This window comes from Gossypium hirsutum, chromosome A07, assembly GCF_007990345.1.
Source record: "Gossypium hirsutum isolate 1008001.06 chromosome A07, Gossypium_hirsutum_v2.1, whole genome shotgun sequence".
In the NCBI taxonomy this organism is placed as follows: Eukaryota; Viridiplantae; Streptophyta; class Magnoliopsida; order Malvales; family Malvaceae; genus Gossypium; species Gossypium hirsutum.
The window spans coordinates 30667442-30678097 of NC_053430.1; the positions used below are offsets into that span (position 1 = coordinate 30667442).

The 10656-nt window shown below is 33.5% G+C and overlaps 1 long non-coding RNA gene across 1 annotated transcript; it reads right to left on the reverse strand.

Moving 5' to 3' along the window:
- Positions 1-1226: 1226 nt before the first annotated feature.
- Positions 1227-5625, reverse strand: LOC107952944 (uncharacterized). Its single transcript, XR_001699008.2, has 6 exons — positions 5134-5625; positions 4895-4993; positions 4724-4792; positions 4105-4509; positions 3889-4002; positions 1227-1970 (listed from the first exon to the last, which is right to left on the reverse strand). It is a non-coding gene; the product is annotated as an uncharacterized lncRNA (long non-coding RNA).
- Positions 5626-10656: the final 5031 nt, after the last annotated feature.

The following is a 10656-nucleotide window of genomic DNA, read 5'->3' on the forward strand; positions in this document are numbered from 1 at the left end:
TGTTTTGTATATTATTTTTCTTTCATTTTGTATGTATATTGTCAACTTAAAATAAATGTATTGTTTCGCATGCTATTCGATTCAAAATCATTTGTAATAATTATTTATATAGTGTTTTTATCCATGTAAATTATTTCAAATTCGAGCATGTAGTATTCGTTCATCAGTTCATCACCTTTGTAATTGTTTTGTATCTTATTGGTTTTATCTTGTTTGATATATTATGTGGTAATTGTTTTATGTTTTTTCATGTATATTGGTTGCACATTATTAATTCGCCTTCTTACGTATTATTATATCATTTGTTGTTCACCCATGCTTGTAAATTTTGTTATTGTAAATTAGTTGTTTGTTTGATTTGATGGGCTAAATAAGATTATGTTATCTTCATTTACCAAATTTTGTATTTTATGTGTATATGTCATTTCGTGATCATTGTTTTCCTTTTGATTTATGAAATGTTGCTTTATAACTTCCAATTCTTTGAAACTAAGTTTTTTTGCTTTATTTCAAGTAAAATTAATGCGTTTTAAGCTAGTTTCACAATTTCCTTTAAAACGAAGGCAATATTCGATACTTGGTAATTCGTGGAATCGTGCCCTAATGTGTTGGGTTGCAATTCCTCGTTTGCTCAAAGTAATCGAAGGTCCCTTTAGAATTTCACCCACGGCTATTAAAAAATCCCTTAAACGAAGGTCATATGCGATATTTGGGAATTCACGGAATCGTACCCTAACATGCTGGGTTGCAATTTCTTGTCTGCTTAAAACAATCAAATATCCCTTTAAAATTTCACTCATATCTTTTTAAAAATCCTTTAAAACGAAGGCAATACTCGGGGTTTGACAATTCGGGAATCATGCCCTATCGTGTTGGGTTGTGATTTCTTATTTGTTCAAAACAATTGAATATTCCTTTAGGTTTTTTACTCATGTTTATTAAAAACCTTTCAAAACGAAGGCGATTTTAGATGTTTGGCAATTTGAGAATTGTGCCCTATCGTGCTGGGTTGCACTTTTTCATTTGTTCAAGACAATCGAAGATCCCTTCGGAATTTCACTCTTATTTTTTAAGGCGAGGTAATGTTAAATGTTTGAAAATTTGAGGAATCATGCCCTACTGTGCTAAGTTTCAGTTTTTCGTGGGACCAAATAGTTGGGCATCCCTTTTGTAATTTTTGAATTATAAACTTCTGAAAGTCGAAACAAGAAGATTTTTGGCAACTCACTTGGGTTACTCAAAAAGAACCACATTTCAAAAACATTTTTAATTTTAGACATAAGGACAGTATTTAATCGATTTGGTACCAATTTTGGGTGTAATGAGGGTGCTAATCCTTCCTCATACGTAACCGACTCCCGAGCCTATTTTCTCATATTCTCGTAGACCAGAACCATTGTTTTAATAAACCAAAAATATTTTATTAAAATAACCAAATTCTTAGGTGACCTGATCACACTAAAACAAAAGGATCGGTGACGACTCCATGTATTTGTTTTTCAAAAGTTGATTCCCTCGTATTTTCATTAAATTTAAAAATTTAAAAAATTTGAAAAAAGGGATGGTTTCGACACACACATATTCTTTGGGAGGCTCGATCACTCAAGGAACACCCGTCCAGGCTAGATCCTTTCTATACTTGAGATCAACGGATTACCCGTCTAGGCTAAATCCTTTTCTACAACACATGCAGGATCTCAAGTCATGTAAGCCATGATTTATCCATCGAATTCCCTTTTTGACTTCAACTGGGATATTTATTATCATATCATTATTATTAACACATTTCATAGATTTTCATGCCATCACTATAACCAATTATCATACATTCATAAAACATGCAATTAGACATATTAATAGTTTACTAAAAGTTATTTGAACTTACCTGGTATCCATTTGGATTTTGCGTCTCGGTTATTCTGAAACCTTTCGTTTTTCTCGATCGACCTTCAGAATTTGTTCCTCGGGGTCTATAACAATAAAAATGAATCATTAATACCTCAAATTATTCTTTTTGAGTTTAAATTTCGCCCCTAGACAAAATGACCGTTTGCCCCTAGCCTTTCACATTGTTTATGATTTAGTCCCTAGGCTCGTATGATGAAATGCATGAATTTTCTACATTACCTAAGTCTAGCCGAATGTTCTTTCCTCTTATGGCAGCCCACATTCTTCCATTATTTCACATTTCTACCACATATTTTACACCTTTTGCAAAAAGGTCATTTTAGGGGTTTTTCATGAAAATCACCTAGAAAAAGATGTTTAACACACATCCAACTTTCATATTCCTCCATAAAACATCAAAGAATAAACATGTCAGACATGGGTCACTTTGAAAACATGAACCCTAACTCAAAATATAGGTAGAAATGGAGAGAGTAAGTTATCGGGATTTCAAAAATACGAAGAACATTAAAAATGAGGCTTGGGAGCACTTACTATTGAGCTTGAAAATGTTGAAAACCCTAGCTATGGAGGGCTTGAGAAATTCGGCTGGGTGAGGGAGAAGGATGGCTGATTTTTGCCTTCATTTTCCAATTTATTTCATTAATTAGCCAAATGACCAAAATGCCCTTAAGCCCTTTCTTTAAAATTTTATCCATACAAGCCCATTTTTGTCCAAAAACTTAGAAATTGGGAAAATTGCTCTTTAAGGACTTCTAATTAATAATCTAAAGCAATTTCATGCAAATTGCTTCTAGAATCCAAGTTTTGACTTTATTTAATTTGGTCCTTATTTTCCAATTAGACACCTTGCTCATAGGATTTCTTCATGAAACTTTAACACATGCATATTTTCATATTCTATACCACATAATAATCATAAAAAAATATTTCAACATCGAATTTGTGGTCCCGAAACCACTGTTCTGACTGGGCCCTATTTTAGGATGTTACATAAAGCATATGACAGAGTGGAGCGATTTTATCTGAAAAAAGTCATGCAAAAAATAGGTTTTGTAGAGTCCTTCATATTGTTAATCATGAGATGTGTAAAGAAGATTATTTATTTGGTTTGTCTGAATGGGATGATAGGCGAAAGTTTTAGACCAATGACGGGTTTGCGACAAGGTGATCCTTTGAGCCCATATCTTTTTTTAATATGTAGCGAAGGCTTGTCATCTTTGATGAGACTTGCAGCTAGGGAAGCCTCTTTAAAGGGAGCAAAGGTTTTTCGGAAAGGACCCTCAATTACACATTTATTGTTTACAGATGACCGCATTCTTTTTGGGGACGCATCAGTTAGAGGAACTAATAATCTCAAAGGTGTTTTATGAAAGTATGAAGTATGCTCAGGACAATGTATTAACTTCAAAAAGTCAATAGCATATTTTAGTACAAATGTCTCTAAGAAAATTCTAGAACAGGTTGCTAGCATACTGGAAGTTCAAACCTCCAACAACCCAGAAAAATATCTAGGATTACCAAATATGGTTGGAAGGGATAAGAAAAGATCTTTCCAAATTTTAAAAGACAGGATGATTAGTAAGGTTAGAGGGTGGAGCACAAGATTTTTGTCGATAGGGGGGAAGAAGGTTTCCATAAAAACAGTACTGCAAACCATTCCAACCTACACTATATTGTGTTTTTTATTACCAAAATCATTGTGAAAGAATTAGAAAATATAATAAGCCAATTTTGGTGGCAAAAAAATCATGAAAAACGTGGCATCCACTGGTGCGAATGGAGTAAGCTGGGTAAGTTAAAAGAGGATGGGGGAATGTGATTTCGATGTCTTTCAAATTTTAACGTGGCTATTCTTGCTAAACGAAGTTGGCGTTTGATTTAATATCCAAATTCATTATTAGCCAAATCTTTAAAAGCTAAATACTACCCAAACTCAGATTTTATGCATGCACGATTAGGGAGTTTACCATCATATACCTGGCAAAGCCTTTGGTCCGCAAAAGGACTTCTCGAAACAGGAATGGGCTAACGAGTTGGGTCGGGAACTCAAATTCAAATCTGGAATGATGCATGGATTCAAGGCTTGGCTGACTACAGGATTCAATTTCCATAAAGCACCCAAAGTCTTGTGTTAGTTTTTGAACTCATTGAACAAAAATCAAATCAGAGGAAGAAAGAGTTAATTCAGTATACCTTCTACCAAGATGACGCAACAAGGATTCTTTGCATCCCTCTCTCACTTGAAAAAGAAGTGGATAAAATTATATTGCACGAAGAAGCCTCAGGAGGTTACACAGTACGGAACGGGTATAAAAATTTAATACAATCAGAATTATCAACAAATTTACAGCAAAACCAAATTATTTACAAACCCATGTATAAATAACTTTGAAAGATAAACTTGCCATCCAAAATAAAAATTTTAGTATGGAAGTCGTTAAAGAACTTCCTTCCTACTTTTTCTAATCTGGTTCAATGAAAGATAAGAGACTCTGCGACTTGCCCAAGATGTAGTAATATTGAAGAAACCAGAGAGCATTTTTTCGGGATTGTTTCTTTGCAACAGAAGTTTGGACAAGGCTAGGAATTGGATGGCCACTGGAACAAAATCAGACACAATTTTAGAATTGGATGCATTACTTATTTGACAAAAAATCAAAAAGTCAGATAAGAAGCATTGCATGTGGTATATGGGGCTTATTGTCTGCAAGAAATAGGCTACTTCATGAAAATAAGGCACAAACAGAAGAGAAAGTTGCCCAATTTATTTTAGACTACATATAGGAAATCGAAAGGGTAAATAGGAAAATACCTCTCAACACAACTGCTAATGAAAACTAGAAGCCACCAAACGGTTTGAATGTCAAAATCAATTTTGACGCTGCATTTGAAAGACAGAATTTTAGATTGTGTACAAGAATCGTTATAAGGAATGTTTTGGGTCAACTATTAAAAACTAAAATTTACAGAAACGAACATATACCAACAACATTTGCAGCAGAAGCTCTCGCCTGCGTCCAGGCAATACGTTTTGGGGCAGAATCTGGTTTCTTACAAGTTGAAGTCGAGGGTGATGCGTTAACTGCCATCAAGAAATTAAAAGGTCAGGAGGAGGATGGATTAGAAATTAGAGCATACATTCTTGATGCAAAACGATTATACAGTAATTTTGTTACTCGTGATTTTCAACATGCAAGGAGACAAACGAATAAAGTAGCTCACCTATTAGCACAAGAAGGCTTAAGGGAAAGTGAAAATACATATCTTAGGTCTGGCTTCTCCAGTGCGGTTGCAAGAGCTGTTGAAACTGATAGGCCAATAATCAATTAAAGCATATTTCTTTGACAGAATCTGAAGACAAAAGGGGAAATGGCTATCTACAAAAGGGGAAATGGGACAAAAGGGGAAATGGCTATCTACAAAAGGGGAAATGGCTATCTCTATTTGAAAAATAGGGATTAGTTTGGGAATTTTAAAAGAAATATATGGATGTCAATAATGGAAAGGTGTTTCGGGTAATGCGTCAATCCTATTGAAGAATGACCAAAATAGTGAGAAAACTCACTAATCATGGAAATACTTTACCAAGAGAGGAGAAGCTAAGATTCATGGCGGTTTACTAAAGAAACATTGAAAATAAAAATGTGAAAGAAGAAGGGAAACCATCTGAAATGAAGATTGGCTACGATGACTGATTTAGGGTTTCTTGAAATGTTATTTCGTTTAGGCATTCGTATTTTTTAGAATGGGTTTGGGCTAAGTAGGCCTGGACCAGTAAACTTAGTTTTACTACTTTTAATTTTTTATTATTTTGTTTGTTTGATTTAATTTAATAAAATTGCATCCCATTCATTTTCCAAAAAAAAAAAAAGAAGAAATGAAATAAACTTTTTTTATTTTATTTTTTCTCATAAAATTGCAAATGAGTTTTAGCACATGGCTTTTGAAATTGATAGAAATCATTATGTTTTCATGGATCGATAAATAAGTTTGAATATTTGAGATATATCTATAATTTCCTATTTTTGCGAATATTTTGCATTGATGCAATTTATCAAATTTGTTAAGTGGCAAACCTAATTGAGTGCTAATAAAATGCTTTACTCCATGTTTTGCATCAGACTTCCGCACCGTGCTCTAGCAGCTCTCATGCGGCTTCTACCTTTCTTTATTGGTTGATTCTCTCTTTACCTACATGTTTCTAGGGATAAATCATCATTTCTCCTTACCCTAATTTTAAATTTTGAACTCTTGGTGCTCATTGAGGCGTACCCCTATTTCCCCCTTTAGGATGAGGTTCAATTGTACATTTTATCCTTAATAGTACTCCCAATACATAGTTCTCTTTTTCACTTTTCTCATAATAGTTTGGTGTACTTACCGCCATTTCTTCGATAAGGCTACTAGTAGGCCCTATTCTATATGGGCTGAATTAATCCTATCTTACCTTTCTCTACCTTTGATATGTTTAAATTTTATAGATTTATTTAGCACCTTTTTACTTATAATTTATGCAAATTCCAAGCATATGGGTAGCCGATTGAGTCATTTTAATTCATATTAAGACATTAGACATAATTTGAGTGAGTTTTGTAATCTTATATAATTTAGTATTAATTTTACATAAATTTGTTATTTTATGCTTCATTTTAATTTTTACTCAATTTGCTGCAGATTAGACCACTAAATTAATTCATGTGGGAGTCAATAATATCACACATGAACACAAGTTAATTTCTACTTCAAGTGGACGACAAGCTCACCAATTGGAATCATAAATTGAATTCAACCCAACTTGGAAGATAGTTGCTGAAAAGAATGAAGTCTACTCTCAATTAGGTTGTCAAAACCGTCCAATAAGGGGGGAGAATGACCCAAATATGGAAAAGGCATGAGAGCAGTCCAAATTAGCTCTGGGAGAATTAATCTGAAGGTCCCTACATGTGCAAAGAAATAACAAATCATCCCCTAACTTCCACCTTGATTGTTGTCCAATCCATGCCACAAATCAAGCAAGAATTAAACAAGAAAAAAATTAGCCCACTCTTCCCAATTCATGGTCGGCCAAGCAAGGGAGAAATTCAAGGGATTTCTAAGCGATTTTTAGCTAACTCCCATGCTATCCCTCTACTATAAATACTACCTTCATTTCACTTTTCAAACATCACTCACCATTCATTCATCTTTCATTCATAACATTTTCTTCTCCCTTTCACGCATAAGCCTTCCCATTTCCCCATTTCCTTTAGCTAGTATTTTCCCTTGTGGAAAACCACTCTTGGCCATCCACCTTGAGGAGCATTTTGCAAAGGAGCAATCACGAGAACTAGAGGAAGCCACCACAATTGGTTTTTATAGAATTGTTGAAATCATCAATAGTTTCTTCTTTCCTATTCTTTAATTTTGTTCTTAGTTATTCAACATGCTTGCAATTTTTTTTATGTTTGTCCATTAACAATGATGACTTAATTTTGTTTTGGCTAGAATGATTGCATTAATTTGATAAATTTCATTTCATTCATGTTTATGATGTTCTGTGTCTCAGTTGTTCATGCTTCCAATTAAAATCATTTATGTATTTCATGCATTAAAATGTGTTTGAATGCATTAGAATTAATTGATCAATCATGACCAGATGGCAATTAATGGACACGATAAGTGGAAAGTGTTTGCTTAATTTAGATCCTGATCTGATTAAATTAAAGGTTCATAATAACTCGGGAGAGCTCTATTACCTTGCATAACTTTAGGTTTGTGTGATTAAATTATTTCAAACCTTATCCATCCCTATTACTTCATGAAACAACTCATTTTTAGTAAAATCAGAACAGTAGTTTTGAGACCAAAAATCTGACGTAAAAATATTTATTTTATTATTATTTTAATGTCCACAACATGTTAGCAATGTAGTATAAAAATTTGTTAAGAAATTTTGACATTTGGATGCTTAATTAATCTAAAGCCAACCAGCAACACTGAAAAATTTGGAGAACCAAGTGGGTTAGTTAGCTATAAAGATTCGTAATAGACCGCAAACAGCCTTGTCGAGTGACGGAGAAAATCCAAGGAATTTGGGTAAGGACCATTTCAAAGTAGTTGCTTTATGATGTGGTAAGACTTTGGAACCCAAGGTAGTTGAGGTTGAAGATGAACTTGCCAAGGAAGAGGAGAATCAACCAATAGTTGAAATTCCTACACCAGAATAGCCGGAGTCTACAAAGTCTGAAGAGGTAAAATCTAAACTAGTTAATTTTTATACGCTAACACCTTCTTCAGATGCAGATACAATTTCTAGGAAAAGTTGTTTGATTCAAGCTAAAGTAGCAACAGAAACATAAGGTGCAATTCAATAAGTTTTTGGATGTTCTAAAGTAGCTTCACATCAATATACCATTGGTAGAAGCTCTGGAAAAAATGCCTAACTATGTCAAGTTCATGAAGGACATTTAGTCCAAGAAGAAGAGACTTAAAGAGTTAGAGACTGTAGCACTAACGAAGAAGTGCAGTGTGTTCTCATAGAACAAACTACCTGTAATATCCTAAATTAGGGCCTAATGGAATAGTGGTTTCAGAACCACAAATCTGAGATAGAAATAATTATTTTATTATCATTTTAAGGTCAATGGCATGATTTCATGATTGTGTGAAATTTTCGTTTAGAATTTTTATCGATAGAGGGTCCAATTTGATATTTAGGACTAAATTGCAAAAGTTGTAAAATGTGTGTTCTAGTTCACAAAGGTACTAAGTACTTGTGAGTAATGGGTTTTTAAAAGTGGAGGTCCTTGGATAGTAATTAGATCATTATACTAGTTTGGACAAAAATAATTAAGGGCATTTTGGTCATTTAGTTATTAAAATGAGTTAAAAACAAAATTAAAAGCCAATTTTTGTCCATCTTCAACCCCTTGGCCAAATTTCACATGAGGAAGACATAGCTAGGGTTTTTCAAGCTTCCAAGCTCGATTGCAAGTCCATTTTAGCCTCGTTTTTAATGTTCTTTACATTTTTGGAGTCCCGATAACTTGATTAAGCTTATTCTAGCAATAATTTAACCTAGGGTTTATATTTGGAAAAATACCCATAGGTGAAATGTGTTTATTTTGAGGTTTTATGGTAGAATATGAAGCTTGAAATTGTGTAAAACAACTTTTGCTAAGCGATTTTACGTGAAAACGAGTAAAACGAGATAATCGGTAAAAATACCTAATGTTCATAAGTACATGCTAGAGTGAGAATTTGATGTTGCCATAGAAGCGAAAAATTATCAGCATGTCATAGAACTAAGAAAATAGGATGAATTTTAATTTCTGACACTTGGGGCAAAAGTGTAAATATGTAAAAATTTAGGGGCAAAAATATAATTTTTCCAAAGTTAGAGTCAAGGATTGTTTTAATAAATGTGAGTATTAAATAAGCTAAATTTTTTATTTTAGATCAAGTGAAACAAGATTTTGTACCGAGGGAAAAATAAAGTTTACGAGGAATAGGCTCGATTTCTAACATTTTGTACCGAGGTAAGTTCAGGTGTAAATGTAGTAACATAATTGTCATTTTAAGTAATTTAATGTTATTTATATGATATGATGATTATTATCATGAAATATTATGCTTTGTGGATTATTATTTAGTAATATGCAAATTATGTGAGCTACTTGATAAATATGAAATGCTATCAAGTATCAATTCCGACATTCCGTGGAAGACAACAAAGATGTGTGATTGAGGAAAATCCCATTTGAACATTTGGAATAGATTAGGATACGAGTGACATGTCACTAAGATATTTGAGTTTCGAGCCTGTTGAGTTGAGTCTGAGTTCGTGAGATGTAACTAGGCATCCGAACTCGTTGAGTTGAGTCTGAGTTCACTTATGGATGCGAACGCCCGAGCTCGTTGAGTTGAGTCCGAGTTCGCTTATGAGCAGGTTCCATGGTAGCTTGGCTACATAATTTCCGCAGTCTATTTAGTTTGTCTAACTGTGTGTATGGCACTTATGTGCATGCAATCCGTGTATCCAAATTATATTCTGATGTATTCAACAGGTGAATCTTAAGTGAATAAGGAGAATACTTAAGATGAAGGTGACATGTTGGTCAGTGTGGTGAATGAGAAAATTTGGACAGGTATGCGCTTAAACCCTCGGGTTGAAAACTTGGTATGATGAAATCGTGGTAAGATAGTAAATGCAAATGTAACATGAATGTCTTGGTGATATTTATACAAATGATGTTTTATGTTGGATTGCATGATTATGTTACTTGCTATTTACATGTGAACTTACTAAGCATTTATGCTTACTCCCTCCTTTCCATTCTTTGTTGTTTTGACAAGCCAGCTCGAAAATTGGGAACAGTCAGAGGCTCGCTCAGACTATACGTGGACCATTTTGGTATAGTGGCTTGTATATTTTGAGTATGGCATGTATAACATTATAATCATTTTGTGTATATGATCTTATGTTATGGCTATTGGGTGGTAAGGAAATGTTTGGTAATTATTAGCCATTGGAATGGCTAATCAAGATCATATTTGGTGTTATGTATACTTAATGTGCAATCTAATCCATGGAAATTCATAAAAAGGTAAAATTTTCTATAAAACAATATCATACAATAGCAATGGCGTGAGTTTTAAAAATCAATAAAAATATTAGAGATAGAATTAGATGATGAATAAAATATGAAATTGAAGCTTATTGAGTATATTTTAGTATGGAAGAAACAAAACAGGTAAATGAGTTTT